Raw genomic sequence first — 17,785 nt, forward strand, 5'->3', positions numbered from 1 at the left:
CGCCCTTCCAATAAGAGACCTGGAGACGTTTGCAAAGGAAGAGTGGTCCAACATTCCGGCTGAGAGGTGTAAGAAGCTTATTGATGGTTATAGGAAGCGACTGATTTCAGTAATTTTTTCCAAAGGGTGTGCAACCAAATATTAAGTTAAGGGTGCCAATAATTTTGTCCAGCCCATTTTTGGAGTTTGGTGTGACATTATGTCCAATTTGCTTTTTTCCCCCTCACTTTTTGGATTAGTTTCAATACACACAAAGGGAATAAACATGTGTATAGCAAAACATGCGTTACTGCAATCTTTTTCTGCGAGAAATATGCAGAGACACCCTTCCCATTCATAACAGTCTAGCGTATAGAGAAAAAAATTGAAAATAAACAAATTAGCACAAAAAAAAAAAAAGGTTTTCAGTATCTGTCTCTGTTTACATGGTGCATTTTTTCATGAATGCCAGAAAACTTAACCCCGCAAAAAAACAAACAAAAAGCATGTGTGTTTGATGTTATTTTTTCCAAAAGGTCCCCTGTGAAACCCACACTGTCAATAACTGCATCACAATACTGCTGTAAAAAAGGTATGTATGTGTTTGTGCTAAATGTTTTCCTCAGATCTTGGAAGCTGAGCTGCATAACCCAGTTCAGCCACCACACAACGTATAAAAGCAAAGTATAAGTCTGCTTCTGGGATATTCACTGTGTATTGTGGGTGCCACCACTCGCAAACAGCTTATCAGTGGGGTGCCGGATGTCAGATATTGACGGCCAATTCTTAGAGCACCATAAAGTCAATGGGTCGCAAAATCAGCTGCAGAAAATATGCAGCAAAATATAGCATGTGTGACCCTACCCTTAAAGGGGTACTCCAATGGAAAAAAATAAGGTTTTCAAATAGACTGGTGCCAGCATCATAGCGATTCGGGCCCGGCCCGGGACCCGTGGCTAATAGCGCGCAGCACTGATCGCGGTGCCGCGCGCTATTAACCCTTTAGACACGGCGTTCAAAGTTGAATGCAGAGTCTAAAGTGAAAGTAAATCACTGCCGGTTAGCTCAGGGGGCTGTTCGGGATCGCCTCCTGGTGTCCGATCGCCGAATGACTGCTCAGTGCCTGAGATCCAGGCATGAGCAGTCAAGCGGCAGAATCATTGATCACTGGTTTCCTATGAAAACCAGTGATCAATGATAAAGATCAGTGTGTGCAGTGTTATAGGTCCCTATGGGAGCTATAACACTGCCAAAAAAAAAAAAAGTGAATAAAGATCATTTAACCTGTTCCCTAATAATAGTTTGAATCACCTCCCTTTTCCCATTAAAAAAAAAAAACAAACATGTGGTATCGTCACATGCGGAAATGTCAATTATAAAAATATATAATTAAACCGCACAGTAAATGGCGTACGCGCAAAAAAATTCCAAAGTTCAAAATTGTGTATTTTTGGTCACTTTTTATGTCATGAAGCGATCAATACAAAAATGGTACAGCTAAAAATTTCAGATCACGGCGCAAAATATGAGCCCTCATACTGCCCCACATGTGGAAAAATTAAGTTCTAGGGGTCAGAAGATGACAATTTTAAACGTATAAAATTTTTCTGCATGTAGTTATGATTTTTTTCAGAAGTACGACAAAATCAAACCTATATAAGTAGGGTATCATTTTAATCGTATGGATCTACAGAATAAAGAGAAGGTGTCATTTTCACCGAAAAATGTACTACGTAGAAACGGAAGCCCCCAAAAGTTACAAAATGGTGTTTTTTTTTTCCATTTTGTCTCACAATGATTTTTTTTTTCATTTCGCTGTAGATTTCTGGGTAAAATGACTGATGTCATTACAAAGTAAGCCATCATATGGATTTTTAGGTGCCAAATTGAAAGAGTTATGATTTTTTTTAAAGGTAAGGAGGAAAAAATGAAAGTGCAAAAACAGGGGTCCTTAAGGGGTTAAAAATCTTAGGGGGAGATTTATCAAAACCTGTCCAGAGGAAAAGTTGCCCCATAGCAACCAATCAGATTGAGTCTTAAATTTTTCAGAGGCCTTTTAAAAAAATGAAAGAAGCGATCTGATTGGTTGCTATGGGCAACTCAATTTTTTCCTCTGGACAGGTTTTGATAAATCTCCCCCTTAATCTTTCCAGTACTTAGCTGCAGTATACTACAGAGAAAATTGTGTAGTTCTTTCCAGTCCGACCACCATGCTCACTGCTGACACCTCTTGTCCATGTCAGGAGCAGTCTAGAGCAGGACAGGATTGCTATGGGTAGTTGCTCACGCTCTGGAAAGTTCCTGACACAGACAGAGGTGTCAGCAGAGAGTACTGTGGTCAGACTGGAAAGAACTAAACTTTATCTGGAGCATACAGCAGCTGATAAGTACTGGAAGCCTTAAAGGGGTTCTCCTCTGGAATTTTTTTTATTTTTATTTTTTATTAACTGGTACCAAAAAGTTAAACAGATTTGTAAATTATAATAAATTTACAAATTTGATTAACTTTCTGGCACCAGCTGATTAGAAAACATTTGTTTTCCATCGGAGTACCCCTTTAATGACTTCATTCTTGAGATGGGGCAGGTATCTCATCTGTTCAACCCCCCCCCCCCCCCCCAAAAAAAAAAAAAGCTCACTATCTCAACTGACATAATATAGAATAACTGTATTAATGGTAGTATTTTAAAATATGTATAAAAAAAAAAAGTTTCTATTTTTCCAGAAATGACCGTATGTCACGCTGTCCATGATCTGTATCAGATATTTCAGCCCAGTCCAATTTACTTTAAGTCTGAATCACAATACCAGATACAGCCAAAAAAAAAAAAAAACTCAAGCACTGCTCTTTGTGGAGACAGCCATGTTTTTCTGTCAACACACTATAAAGGGTATAAGGACATATTCACATGAGCAAAATCCATACCCCCTTCTTTGAGCTGCATTCAGACCAGGGGAAAGTGCCATTGATTTCCCTGGGAGCTTTAGAGCATTACTGTGCAGAAAAGTAGTGAGATATTATTTTTATTGTTTAAACCATGCTGTTTTCACAGTTTTTTACCCTTATATATAATACTCAAATTTTGAACTCTGGACTAAAAGTATATGTAAAGACCAATTACATGGCGTGAACAGGTCGATATTGCTCTGTGTAATAGGACCAGTGATCAGCCGATGAACAAACCTAATATATCTACATTTATCCAACAAGAACAGAATTTATCGCTCTAGTTTTTCTAGAAACTCCAGGCAAAAAAGGATAGGGGATAAGTTATAGATCGCGGGAGGTCCGAGCGCTGGGGCCTCCCGGGATCTCCTGGACGGGGCCGTGGCAGTCCGCAGTTTTGTCCCCAGCAGAAAGCCGTGGCAGACACGCCCCCTCCTTGTATCTCTATGGGGTACATGGAGGGGGAGTGTCGGCCGCCACGTCATGCGGGGACAGAACACCTCCTTTCCAGCATACTGCCGCGGCCCCGTCCAGTAGATCCCGGGGGCCCCAGCGCTCGCCCCCCCCCCCCGATCTTAAGTTATATTGCACTACAGATGTCCTTTAACATGTAACAGATCTAATAACTAATCGGAATGGAGTCTTCTAATACTGCATTTGTAAATATGCCATATGTTTAGGGTTTCCTGTTAAGTAAGACCAAAATGTGTCACTGCATTCCATGCTATTTTAACCCCTTAAGGACTCAGCCCATTTTCACCTTATGGACTCAAAACAATCTTCGTTTTTGCACTTTCGTTTTTTCCTCCTAATCTTCTAAAAATCCTAACACGTTCAGTTTTGCACCCATAGACCCATATAAGGGCATGTTTTTTGTGTCACCAATTGTACTCTGTAATGACATCACTTATTTTATTACATTATCTGTGGTGAAACAAAAAAAAAAAATTATCATTTGTGGGGTGAAATGAAAAAAAAAAAAAAAAAAAAGCCATTTTGCAACTTTTTAGGGCTTCAGTTTCTACGCAGTGCACTTTTCGGTAAAAATGACCCATTATCTTTATTATGTAGGTCCATATGGTTACAGGAATACCCAATTTATGTAGGCTTTATTTATTTTACTACTTTAAAAAAATGATATCTACATGCACCTAAATTAGTATGTTTAAAATTGTCCTGTTCTGACCCCGATAACTTTTTTTTATTTTTCAGCGTATGGGGCTATATTATGGCTTATTTTTTGCGCCGTGGTCTGTAGTTTTTATCAGTACCATTTTTTTTGATGGGACTTTTTGATCGCTTTATTAATATTTTTATGGTATATGAAGTGACCAAAAGGTACGCCTTGAGTCCTTAAGAGCTTAAAGGGGTGCTCCACTGGAAAAAATTATTATTATTATTTTTTTTTTTTTTTAAATCAACTGGTGCCAGAACATTACACAGATTTGTAAATTACTTCTATTAAAAAAATCTTAATCCTTCCAGTATTTATCAGCTGCTATATGCCCCACAGGAAGTTCTTTTCTTTTTGAATTTCCTTTCTGTCTGACCACAGTGCTCTCCACTGACACCTCGGTCCATATTAGGAACTGTTCAGAGCAGGATAGGTTTGCTAAGGGGATTTGTTTCTACTCTGCTGACATCTCTTGCCACTTTAGGAACTGTCCAGAGTAGAAACAAATCCCCTTAGCAAACCTATCCTGCTCTGGACAGTCCCTAATATGGACAGAGGTGTCAGCAGAGAGCACTGTGGTCAGACAGAAAGGAAATTCAAAAAGAAAATAACTTCCTGTGGAGCATAAAGCAGCTGATAAATACTGGAAGGATTAAGATTTTTTTTTAATAGAAGTAATTTACAAAATATGTTTAACTTTATGGCACCAGTTGAGTACCCCTTTAAACTTTAAGACCAGAGCTTCAGGACTTAGTCAAAGGGTCAAATGCCAGAGTTGACAAATTGGCAGATTAAGCCTGAGAATGTATTAGGGCTTCCAAAAAGAAAGACATTTCAATTATTTTCTTATTAGAACTGATAGGATGTTAATGAAGGCTGGCAGACCATCCAGTGATCACGATAGCTGCAATCTGCCAGAATAACCATTGTTTAGCTGACAAGATTATATTGCATCCCAGGTAGAGCCAAATTACATAGCAATTACTGGATCTAGATCAACGATCGGTCCTTTATACAAGTTGTTTATGAATCTATCCAAGTAAATGCTCATGTCATGCTATGGGGAAACGGTGCACATTTGTGTGACGTCCTATTTAATAAAACTGTCACCTCCAACACCCCTCCCTAAACTACAGTTATCAGGTTAAAGGGTTATTCATATCTGGGATATAGCAGTTCATGAAAAAAAATAATAATAACATGCCTAGGCTGTTACAGGCTCATCGACCACCTCTGGTGGCTGCAACCAGGTTGGAGGGGGCTGAGGTCCCTGGGGCTCAGATCCTAAAATTTGTCATTTTTATCTTTCTACTCACTTGCATTCCCAGCTATACACCTGAATATAGGACATGTGCTGCATGCTGATGCATAGAGTGGACTACTAAACTTGGTGCTACAGTATCATAAAGGGGTGGACTAATACTCCTGCATTTGCCTGTTTACGTCGAGAGAATGAAAGTAACAAAGATTACAGAATGTAATACATTACAGATTTGGACTTTTAAGCCATTTATCAATTACTGTATTTTGGAGGTGGGTTCAGAGGTGTCAAGCTTTTCAAATTATTACAAGTATATTACAAGTATTCCAGTTATGATGTAGTTAAAGGGAATGTGCCTTAAAAAAAATTAACTATTGTTTAAATCAAATTTTTTTTGTGTAGAATTATGCATGATATTTAGTTAACTAAACATCTTAAAGGGGTACTCCACTGGAAAAAATTTTTTAATCAACTGGTGCCAGAAAGTTAAACAGATTTGTAAATTACTTTGTTGTGTTCCAGTACAGGTACACATTTCTAATGTGTATTTGCACTGTTCTAACTTAGCAATCCGTTATTAGGTGTCTGTAGCTTTAAGTATGTTACCTAGCAACCTCATGCTTAGTCAGGGTATGTGAGAGTGGAGGACCGAGGGCTAGACAACTTTTGTGTAAGGTGTTAGATTATGTTATTACTTGTATGTAACTTTATTGTAAATCCTAAAGGGGATACAGACAACTCTATGATCCACAGCTGCCTGGCCAATGGGCTTTAGTTTAGCCTTCCCTTATAAGGGGTGGCATTTCCTGTGAGTCAGAGAGTAGGTGTGGAGTAGGAGGAAAGGAGAAAAAGCAGTTCATTCAGTTCAGAGTACAGAGTACAGAGTGGAGAAATATCAAGCCTTTACTTCAGCCTTGATCAGAGAATTCCTAAAGGACAATTCATTATCTTCTGGCGAAAAGCCACAAATCTACCGACACTTCAGTAAGTGACTTTAATCTCAAGCCTAATATGGCGCAGACCTAAAATTCCTAGTCCGGCCGTAAGAGCCAAGCATATATGCAATATCAAGTCCAGGCACGGCAAGCTGTGTGGTCCTCTAGAGACTGTCTGTTAAACCTTTGGGAGACTTTGGTTGAGCGCTGTGGAGATTGTACCACCTATCTTCAAGTTAGTAAAGCCTCCGTTAAACTGCAACCTAGTGTGGAGTCAATTCCTTCCTTGCTAGCCTGTGGGGAGACTGAGTTCCCCGGACCTGTAGTACCCCGGGAGATACCAAGACTACAGTAGAGTCACATGACATTAAGGGTTGATACCATCCAACCCTGGGTTCATAACCCCCCCCCCCCCCCCAAGAACCAAGTAGCTAACCCCAGCGTAGTGGCGATCGCGGGCTTCACTCGTGGTCAGCACAACTTCTATGTAAAAATCTTAACCCTTCCAGTACTTATCAGCTGGTGTCTGCTCCACGGGAAGTTCTTTCCTTTTTGAATGTCCTTTCTGTCTGACCACAGTGATCTCTGCTGACACCTCTGTCCATGTCAGGAACTGTCCAAAGCAGGAGAGCTTTGCTATGGGAATTTGCTCCTGCTCTGGACAGTTCCTGACATGGACAGAGGTGTCAGCACAGAGCAATGTGGTCAGACAGGAAAGAAATTCAAAAAGGAAAGAACTTCCCGTGGAGCATACACCAGCTGAAGTACTGAAAGGGTTAAGATTTTTTCATAGAAGTAATTTACAAATCCGTTTAACTTTTTGGCACCAGTTAATTAAAGGACATATCCAGTGGTGAAAAACTTATCCCCTATCCTAAGGATAGGGGATACGTTTTAGATTGCGGGGGGTCCGACCGCTGGGGCCCCCTGCGATCTCCTGTAAGGGGCCCCGACAGCCCGCAGGAAGGGGGCATGTTGACCACCGCTAGAAGCGGTGGCTGACACGCCCACTCAATACAACTCTATGGCAGAGCCGGGGCACTGCCTGCGGCAATCTCTATGGAGGGGGGAGTGTCGGCCGCCGCTTCGTGCGGTGGTCAACACGAGCCATCTGGCCAGCGAGCCGGGGCCCCGTACAGAGAGATTGCGGGGGCCCCAGCAGTCTGTCCCCCCCACGATCTGAAACTTATCCCCTATCCTTAGGATACGGGATACGTTTTTCACCACTGGACTACCCCTTTAAAAAAAACTTTTTTCCAGTGGAGTACCCCTTTAAGTGCCTTTCTATTTACCAACATTTGAACTAAAATTAGACTCAAAAGAAAATCCACACAAGCACTGGGAAAACACAAAAACTATGCTAACCACTGGGCCACCAAATGTTGCCTTAGAGCTGTTAGGTCACATGTGGAGTTAACCTCCTATCAAATAAATGCACCAGACGTGAAAATATAAATAAAATAACAAGCTTTATTAAACATAGATAATAATAAAATAAAAAACATAAATATTGAGAATCAGCAATAGCCAGAAAAAATGTGTAATGATCTAATAAAGACTATTCTCTTACAGGTTTGCCATTACTAGTTAAACATATACTGCAGAACAGCACTGCGACATAAGGCACACATAGAAAAGGCAAACAAAAAATAAATGATAATAAGAGAAGAGAGAGAAAAAAACGTGTACAGGTGATCTATTGGTGCACTGTGGGAGCCTGAGAAACCTAGAGAAAAAGGTGTGTTGATATGAGACCTGAAAAAATTAACAAGTACATCCACAGCAACATCACTGCACTAGGAAAATACACCAGCCCTCGGAAGGGAAAAGAGGATAAACACGCTGCCACAGTGCATCCAGAGTCACCACGTTCTACTCACATCAGAAATCACACACAACCCCTACGCCGTTTCGCTACCCGCTTCGTCAGGGAGTTAAGCTGAACCATAAATTTCTTACGTTTTACCTAGAGCAGTATAGTGGTTCAGTAGTTAGCAGAAACGTCTGCATGGAGTTGTATGTTCTCCGTTTCCTCCCATTCTCTAAAAACATATTTGTAGGTTAATAAGGTTAATTTGGAATTCAGGTTATGAACTTCATTGGGAACAGGGACAAATGTGAGCAATGACAATGGAGGAAATTTATCATTGCTTTTAGAGCATTTATTCTGCTTACTCCAGGCGCACAAATTGTTGCATGTGCGCCTAAGCACTTTTTATGCGACTTTAGTGGGTACGCATAAAGTAGGAAACACCCTAAGCAATTTTCAGTTCTCTCTTTGCAGTGGTCACCAATTTATGAAGTGCGAATGTTGCACTTATACAGGAATACAGGAGGCAGGGCTCTGCCCACCGAGGACAGGCAGGGCTCTGCCCACCGAGGACAAGCAGGGCTCTGCCCACCGAGGACAAGCAGGGCTCTATGACATGCTCCCGGCTCACAGCAGGATGATTGACAAGCCAGGAGCCTGCACAGAGCCCTGCTTGTCCTGCCCTCACAGCATATATTTGGTCTCCTCCTAGATACACACAGGCAATAGCTGCAGGGACAGCATTTTTTCACCCCAAAATAATTTTTTTTAATTAAATATACATATAATGGTATTATCTACATTATATAAAAAAAGTTTTATGTTAAGGACAGGTAGACTTTTACAGACCCTAAACTGGTTAAAGAACAATGGGCACCACCAGGTCCCATTGATTTTGCATGAAGTTCTTCGGGTGTCTGTTATTTTGGGAGGAATTAAGCGGAGAAAACTACCAGACATTAGGGATGTAAGAAAAAAAAAAAAAAATCGATTCCCGCGATTTTTCACTTGCCGATACTGAATGGATTCAAAATACTTTTAGTGATGTGGAATTTGTATCTCCTGATCCCCGGAACAGCATGTCCCAGGCATCAGGAGATACAAGTTCCACATTTTGTCAGCCGGATCTGACGCGGCGGCGCTCTGGGTGTACGGAGCGGGCTCCGACTCGTGCCCGCTCCATACTCTGCAGCCCCCGGCTGTTTTCAGTAGCCAGGGGCCGCCGCTAATAGCCGCGGCTGGCTATTAACCCTTTAGATCGCCGCTGTCAAAGCTGACAGCGGCGTCTAAAGGGACATGTGTATGCTCCCTGGTGGGCTAGATCGCCCCCCCGCAGCGCGATCGCGGGCGGGCGATCCACTGTGGAGGTAGCCGGAGGGCTTACCTCTGCTTCCCTGCTGTCCCGGCTCTGTCATTGATAGAGCCTGGCTGGACCAGGCTCTATCAATGCATCGCAGATAAATGGAGTTTAATAGAACTCTATTCATCTGTCTGAGGAATCTAATGATTCCTAAAAGACTAATAAAGTGTATAAAAAAAAAAAAAAGAAAAATAAAGTTTTAATAAAAGTGTAAAAGACATTGTTTTTTAGACAGAATCGGGATATATCGCGATGTATCGTCACCTAGACGGTATCGCGATATATCGGGATATATCGAATCGCCACACTTGTATCGCGATTCGAATCGAATCGCCAAATTCTTGGCGATTCACACCCCTACCAGACATGTAGTAGTTTTTTCTCCACTCAACTCCTGTCATTTTGTAACAAAACTCCCTTTGGCGGACCTCAGTGGCAGTGTGAAAGTAGCCTTACAAACTGCATTTGAAGAGCACTTTAAAAAAATATATATATAAAAAAAAAGTCTCAAAAAAAGCCGCTACTGAGAACTTTTGTGCAGAAAAGTCTCAGAGAAGGAATCATACAAAATGGTATTATGAAGGGATTTAATGTTTTTTGCTTATGTAAGCCAAATTGAATCAACCCCTGTGAGAGCATAATAAAAGTCTCACATAAGCAAAACCAAAAGGGGGAGAAAAAAAAATAAAAATAATAATTACTTTCCAAAGACAACAATGATAAATATCCCCCATTTCTGTACAACGCTGCTTAATATGTTGGCTTTATGAATGGCTCATACTATAAATATTAGACTAGTGTTTTTACAGCTCATCAGTCCTTGAGGGATCAGCAAATGGTCCATTATCTGTTGAGTGCAGTATGGCTAAAAGGGTTATCCATTCTTTGAAGAGAATTTAAATAGGATGCCCAAAGTTTAATAAAATGACATACCAACCTTTACCTCAGATTTCTGATCCCCAGAAACCCAGCACAGAAGTCCCTGTTTGTCCCCCGGTCTGTTTATTAGTGTTTACTAACTGTTGAAGCCAACTGTCACATGCTATACTACAGTCACATGCTATACTACTGGCATCCCCGCTTAGCAATGGAAACCATGATGCCAGCAGCATGGCACATGACCACTGCAGTGGTCATGTGCCGCCATTTGTTTAAAAAAAAAAACTGGGGCACCTAATGCCATCTAAAGTAAAGCATTACATGAGTGACTATTTTTTGGGACACCAACAGCTTTCCAAGCAAAGCATATGGCAATTTAGAAACAAACTCCACTTTTTGTACTAAGTTAGTAATACGATATCCACTTCTTCATGCCATCATAATAATAATGGCACCAGTAACCTACCAGTAAGTTTTGAGGTGTGGGAGGAAACCAGAGTGGCCAGAGGAAACCGATATAAACATGGGGAGAACATACTCCATTCAGATGTTGTCCTAGGTTGGACATCAGCACCAGGTTTCAGTTATAATGACTAGTATTGGAATTAGCCGTTTAACCTCTTCAGGACGCAGGGCATATGCATAGGCCCTGCATCCTGATTCTTTAAGGAAGCAGGGCGTACAGGTACGCCCGTGGGAATTTCGGTCCCCACCGCTAGCCGGTCTGTGACCGGACATAGATGCCTGCTGAAATCATTCAGCAGGGGGGTCCTGAGTCAATTCAGACCGGCGATCTGCAACGATTTCGGGTCATACAGGTCTCCGGTGACCCAGAAAATAAGGGGGATCGGGGAATCCCCCTGAAGGGTTAGGAGTGAGGAGGCAGGGGTGCCACCCCTCCTACTCCTGCTATTGGTCAGTCAGAAGCGACCAACCAATAGCAGATTGGCGGGGGGGGGGTTAAAGTTCGGTTCCCCCGCTCTGCCCACCCACGATAGTCCGTGCAGAGCAGGGGAACAGTGATGTGAGTGGCGGCGGAGGTCCCTTAATGGTCGGCGATCCTCCAGCTTGCGCGGCATGTAACGATCCTGCGGCAGGTGGCGAGTAGTTGCCTAGCAACATCTGCAGGGCGACAGTTTGGAGACCACTATGCAGTGGTCTCTAAACTGTAGCCCTCCAGATGTTGCAAAACTACAACTCCCAGCATGCCCAGACAGCTGTTTGCTGTCTGGGCATGCTGGGATTTGTAGTTTTGCAACATCTGGAGGGCCACAGTTTGGAGATCACTGTGCGGTGGTTTCTAAACCGTGGCCTTCAAAATCTTGCAAAACTACAACTCCCAGCATGCACGAACAGCGAACGTCTGTCTCGGCATGATGGGAATTGTAGTTGCATACCTCCAGTTGTTGCATAACTACATCTCCCAGCATGCAATCAGTACATGCTGGGAGTTGTAGTTTTGCAACAGCTGGAGGCATACTGGTTGGAAAATACCGAGTTAGGTAACAGAACCTATCTGAAGCTTTTCTGACCAGTGTGCCTCCAGCTGTTGCAAAACTACCACTCCCAGCATGCACGGTCTTTCAGTGCATGCTGGAAGTTTTAGTTTTGCAACAGCTAGAGGTCTGCCCCCGATGTGAATACACAGGGTACATTCACACGGTCGGGGGTTTACATTGAGATTTCTGCTTCAAATTTGAGCTGTGGCAAAATTTTCTGCCGCAGCTCAAACTCCTAGCGGGAAACTCCTTGTAACACACACTAACACAAAATAAAGGGTAAAACACAACATATACACACCCTTACACTGACTGTCCCTCCCTCCCCCCCCCCCCCCAATAAAAAATAAATGAAAAACATATCGTACAGCAGGGTTTTCAAAACGGAACCTCCAGTAGGTGCAAAAACAACAACAACAACAACTCCCAGCATCTCCAGACAGCCATTGACTGTCCAGGCATGCTGGGAGTTTAGCAACAGCTGGAGGCACCCTGTTTGGGAATCATTGGCGTAGAATATTTTTAATAGCGGAGTCAATTATAACGCTTGCATCAGAGTCCACCCCTATCTCTAATTTAGGCCTCAAATGCACATGGCGCTCTCTCACTTCGGAGTCCTGTCGTATTTCAAGGAAAAAGTTTAAGGCCACATATGGGATATTTCTGTACTTGGGAGCAATTGCTTTACAAATTTTGGGGGGCTTTTTACCACAAAAGAAAAGGAAAATTTAGGGTCTACACCAGCCTGTTAGTGTAAAAAAAACAACATTTACACCAACATGATTGCGTTGCCCAATACTTTTCAGTTTCACAAGAGGTAAAAGGAAAAAAGACCCCCAAAATTTGTAACACAATTTCTCCCAAGTACGGAAATACCCCATATGCAGGCGTAAAATGCTCTGCGGGCGTACAACAAGGCTCAGGAGTGAGAGCGCACTATGTACATCTAAGGCGTAAATTCGTGATTTGCACAGGGGTGGCATATTTTACAGTGGTTCTGACATAAAAAGCAAAAAAATTAATACCCACTTGTGAACTGTTTTGGAAACTACACCCCTCACGGAATGTGACAAGGGATATAGTGAGCCTTAACACCCCACAGGTGTTTGACGAATTTTCGTTAAAGTTGGATGTGAAAATGGAAAAAAAAAATGCTGGTGTTACCCTAAATTTGTCATTTGCACAAGTGAAAATAAGATAAAAGTCCCTCAAAATGTGTAACCCCATTTCTTCTGAGTAAGAACATACCCCATATGTGGAAGTAAAGTGCTCTGCGGGCGAACTACAAGGCTCAGAAAAGAAGGAGCGCCATTGGGCTTTTGGAGAGAAAATTTGTCCGGAAGTGAAGGCCACGTGTTTACAAAGCCCCCATGGGGCCAGAACAATGAAACCCCCCCACATGTGACCCCATTTTGGAAACTACACCCCTCACATAATGTATTAAGGGGTGCAGTGACACCCCACAGGTGTCCGATAGATTTTTGGAACAGTGGTTCGTGAAAATGAAAAATTGTATTTTTAATTTTCACAGCCCACTGTTCCAAAGATCTGTCAAGTGGGGTGTAAATACTCACTGCATCTCTTATTAAATTCTGTGAGGGGTGTAGTTTCCAAAATGGGGTCACATGCGGGGGGGGGGGGGTCCACTGTTCTGGCAACACGGGGGGGGGGGGCTTTGTAAACGCACATGGCCCCCGACTTCCATTCCAAACAAATTCCCTCTCCAAAAGCCCAATGGTGCTCCGTCTTCAGAGCATTGTAACGCGCCAGCAGAGCACTTTACGTCCACACATGGGGTATTATCATACTCAGGAGAAAATGCCCCCCAAAATTTGTAACCCAATTTCTTCTATTACCCCTTGTAAAAATTTAAAATTTTGGGAAAACCAGCATTTTAGTGAAAATTTCTCTTGATTTTACACATCAGACTTTTCATTTAAAGTGGTCAGACATCTGGGGGGTGTTAAGGCTCACTGCACCCCTTGTTACGTTCCTCGAGGGGTGTAGTTTCCAAAATAGTATGCCATGTGGATTTTTTTTTTACTGTTCTGGCACCATAGGGGCTTCCTAAATGAGACATTCCCCCAAAAACCATTTCAGCAAAATTTGCTTTCCAAAAAACATATGTGGCTCCTTCTTTTCTGAGCATTGTAGTTCGTCAGCAGAGCACTTGGAGTATTTCCTTACTTATAAGAGATGCAGATACAAATTTATGGGGGGCATTTTCTCCTATTACCCCTTGTAAAAAAAAAAACAAAAAAAAAAAACCAGCATTTTAGTGATATTTTTTAAAATTTTTATTTACACATCCGACTTGAACAAAAAGTCGTCAAACACCTGTGGGGGTGTTACGGCTCACTGTACCCCTTGTTAAGTTCCTTGAGGGGTGTAGTTTCCAAAATAGTATGCCATGTTTTTTTTTTTTGCTGTTTTGGCACATAGGGGCTTCCTAAATGTGACATGCCCCCCAGAAACCATTTCAGCAAAATTCCCTCTCCAAAATCCCATTGTCGCTCCTTCCCTTCTGAGCCCTCTAGTGCACCCACAGAGCACTTTACATCCACATATGAGGTATTTCCTTACTCAAGAGAGAAATGGTGTTTTTTTTGTTTGTTTTTTTTGGGGTGGGGGGGGGGGGTATTGGGGTGAATTTCTCTCCTTTTACCCTTTGTAAAAGTTTAAAAAATGGCTCTACAAGAGAGAGTGTAAAAAATGAAGATTTTGAATTTTCTCCTTCACTTTGCTGCTATTCCCGTGAAACACCTAGAGGGTTAAACTTTCTGAATGTAATTTTGAATACTTTGAGGGTGCAGTTTTTATAATGGGGTATTTCTAACATGAAAGCCTCTCAAATGGGGCTTTGAAAGCCCCTCAAATGGAGTAATCTGGAACAGATAACATGGAGTCCAGGAGAAATGGGACTACTTAAAAGACGCATTATTGAAGGCAACAGAAAATTGCAAGGAAGAGACCACTGTGGTACTCAGCAGAAGTGGTCAAAATCATAAAAAACTAAAAGCTAGCATTTAGTAAATATAAAACAACCCAGAGAAATGAAGATAGGGAAATCTACAAGACTAGGCAGAAAGAGGCCAAGCAAGTTATAAGAACTTATACAGCGCAGGCAGAAGAAAAAAAACTCTCTCAGTCTGAAAAAAGTAGATAAGATAATCTTCAGGTATATAAATGAAAAAGGAAATTAAAACAAGGTATAACAAAATTAAAAAACAAAACAAAGGAAGGTATGTAGAAGAGAATAAAGGGCTAGCTGACTGCCTTAAAGGGGTACTCCGCCCCTAGATATCTTATCCCCTATCCAAAGGATAGGGGATATGTAGTCAGATCGCCGTGGTCCCGCTGCTGGGGAGCCCCAGGATTGCCGCTGCGGCACCCCGCTGTCATTACTGCACAGAGAGAGTTCGCTCTGTGCGCAATGACGGGCGATACATGGGACAGAGCAGCGTGATGTAATGGCTCCGCCCCTCATGACATCACGGCCCGCCCCCTTAATACAAGTCTATGGCAGGGGCGTGACGACCGCCACGCGCCCTCCCATAGACTCGTATTGAGGGGGGCAGGCCGTGACGTCACTGGGGGCAGAGCCGTGACGTAACAATGCTCTGGCACCTGTACTGCCTGTCATTACGTGCAGAGCGTTTACCTTTCTGGCACCAGTTGACTTAAAGAGAAAAAAAAGAAAAAGAAAAAAAAAAAAAAAAAAACGTTTTCTTGCTAGACCACTGGACATCTTGAGTCATAACTTACTAAAGAGCCAAGTGTGGAGTTTGCTCAGATTGTATTTTAGTTTGGGTGACACCATGACCAGTGAAGCTCCATGTTTCCAGAAATGGCTGCTATAATAAACTGCAATGCAGCCACCTACATAGGCACCCTCCCACATTCCTACCTACCCACCTACTGTATTATGTACTGTTGGAATACAGCATATGGACTAATTTCTTAAGTGGAGTAAGAGTAAATGGATTAATTTATACATGGGGATACAGTATATGGTCTAATCTCATGTGTGGATTATAGTACCGTATATGGAATACATTTATATGTGGGGTTACAGTATGAATAAATGTATATGGGAACTCAAGAGTATTAATTAAAACACAGGGTACAGTATATAATTCATATATTAGAAGGCACAATGTGCTAATTCATTTATGTACAGTATATCAATAATTCATACATGGATAGCAATACATAATTCAATTATTTGTGGAGCACAATATTATTGTTTTCAAGGGGGCCCAGTGTGTTTTGATATTCAGGGTTATAGTGCATATTATAAAGTTTCCGGAGCGGCATGGTTTCAGGGGCTATTGTATGTGGCAGTATAATATTTTGTGGTAGTGTTTTATTCAGGTGGCATGGTGTGGGTTAGTAGTACATTCAGAGGGAACAGTGTGTGGCAGGGTTATATTTAGAGGGTACATTGAGTGGCAGGGATAAATTCAGGGGTTACAGTGTGTAGCAGTATTATATTAATATTAATTATATGCTATAATTAGTCCCCAGTGGGGACATAAAACATTTATTTAAAAAAAAAAAAAATGCTGTTTTGGTCATATCACATTCCAAACAAAAATTTAAAGAAAAAATCCGATCAGATAGTCATGTACACTGCTCAAAAAAATAAAGGGAACACTAAGAGAACATCATAGATCTGAATAAATGAACTAATTGTATGAAATACTTTCGTCTTTACATAGTTGAATAAGCTGACAACAAAATTACACTAAAATTATCAATGGGAATCAAATTTATCAACCCATGGAGGTCTGGATATGGAGTCGCACTCAAAATCAAAATGGAAAAAACCACACTACAGGCTGATTCAACTTTGATGTAATATCCTTAAAACAAGTCAAAATGAGGCTCAGTAGTGTGTGTGTGTCCTCCACGTGCCCGTATGACCTCCGTACAATGCATGGACATGCTCTTGATGAGGTGGTGGATGATCTCCTGTGGGATGTCCTCCCAGACCTGGACTTAAGCATCCACCAACTCCTGGACAGTCTGTGGTGCAACGTGGGATTGATGGATGGAGCGAGACACTATGTCCTCAATCAGATTCAGGTCTGGAGAACGGGCGGGCCAGTCCATAGCATCAATGCCTTTCTCTTGCAGGAACTGCTGACACACTCCAGCCACATGAGGTCTAGCATTAGGAGGAACCCAGGGCCAACTGCACCAGCATATGGTCTCACAAGGGGTCTGAGGATCTCATCTTGGTACCTAATGGCGGCAGTCCAGCTAGTTCTGGCAAGCACATGAAGGACTGTGCGGCCACAAAGAAATGCCACCCCACACCATTACTGACCCACCGCCAAACTGGTCATGCTGAAGGATGTTGCAGGCAGCAGAACAATCTCCACGGTGTCTCCAGACTGTCACGTCTGTCTCATATGCTCAGTGTGAACCTGCTTTAATCTGAAGAGCACAGGGCGCCAAAGCTGAATTTGCTAATCTTGGTGTTCTCTGGCAAATGCCAAATATCCTGCATGGTGTTGGGCTGTTAGCACATCCCCCACCTGTGGATGTTGGTCCCTCATACCACCCTCATGGAGTCTGTTTCTGACCGTTTGAGTGGACACATGCACATTTGTGGCCTGCAGGAGGTCATTTTGCAGGGCTCTGGCAGTGCTCCTCCTTTCACAAAGGCAGAAGTAGCGATCCTGCTGCTGGGTTGTTGCCCTCCTATGGCCTCCTCCGCGTCTCCTGATGTACTGGCCTGTACAGCATTCAAAAGTGTCCCAAACATCAGCCAGGAAGCATAGGAACTGATAAGTTGTCTGTGGTCACCACCTGCAGAACCACTCCTTTATTGGGGGTGTCTTGCTAATTGCCTATAATTTCCACACCAGCATGTGAAATTGATTGTCAATCAGTGTTGCTTCCTGAGGAGTGGACAGTGGGATTTCACAGAAGT

General features: G+C 42.3%; 1 protein-coding gene across 4 annotated transcripts in view; it reads right to left on the reverse strand.

Annotated features, from left to right (window-relative positions):
- The window catches only part of RHOC (ras homolog family member C), an 80,398-nt gene that overhangs the window by 25,694 nt on the left and 36,919 nt on the right, over positions 1–17,785 (reverse strand). The window contains exon 1 of one of the 4 annotated variants that reach the window (XM_056558296.1): positions 10,404–10,558. The exons of 1 other annotated variant lie outside the window; for it this stretch is intronic. The gene's annotated coding sequence lies outside the window, so the exon portion shown is untranslated. Of the gene's footprint in view, positions 1–10,399; positions 10,559–17,785 lie in introns of those variants that run through there. 2 more of the 4 variants (XM_056558297.1, XM_056558299.1) reach the window with 2 other exon arrangements.

The sequence above is a fragment of the Hyla sarda genome, chromosome 2, assembly GCF_029499605.1.
Source record: "Hyla sarda isolate aHylSar1 chromosome 2, aHylSar1.hap1, whole genome shotgun sequence".
In the NCBI taxonomy this organism is placed as follows: domain Eukaryota; kingdom Metazoa; phylum Chordata; class Amphibia; order Anura; family Hylidae; genus Hyla; species Hyla sarda.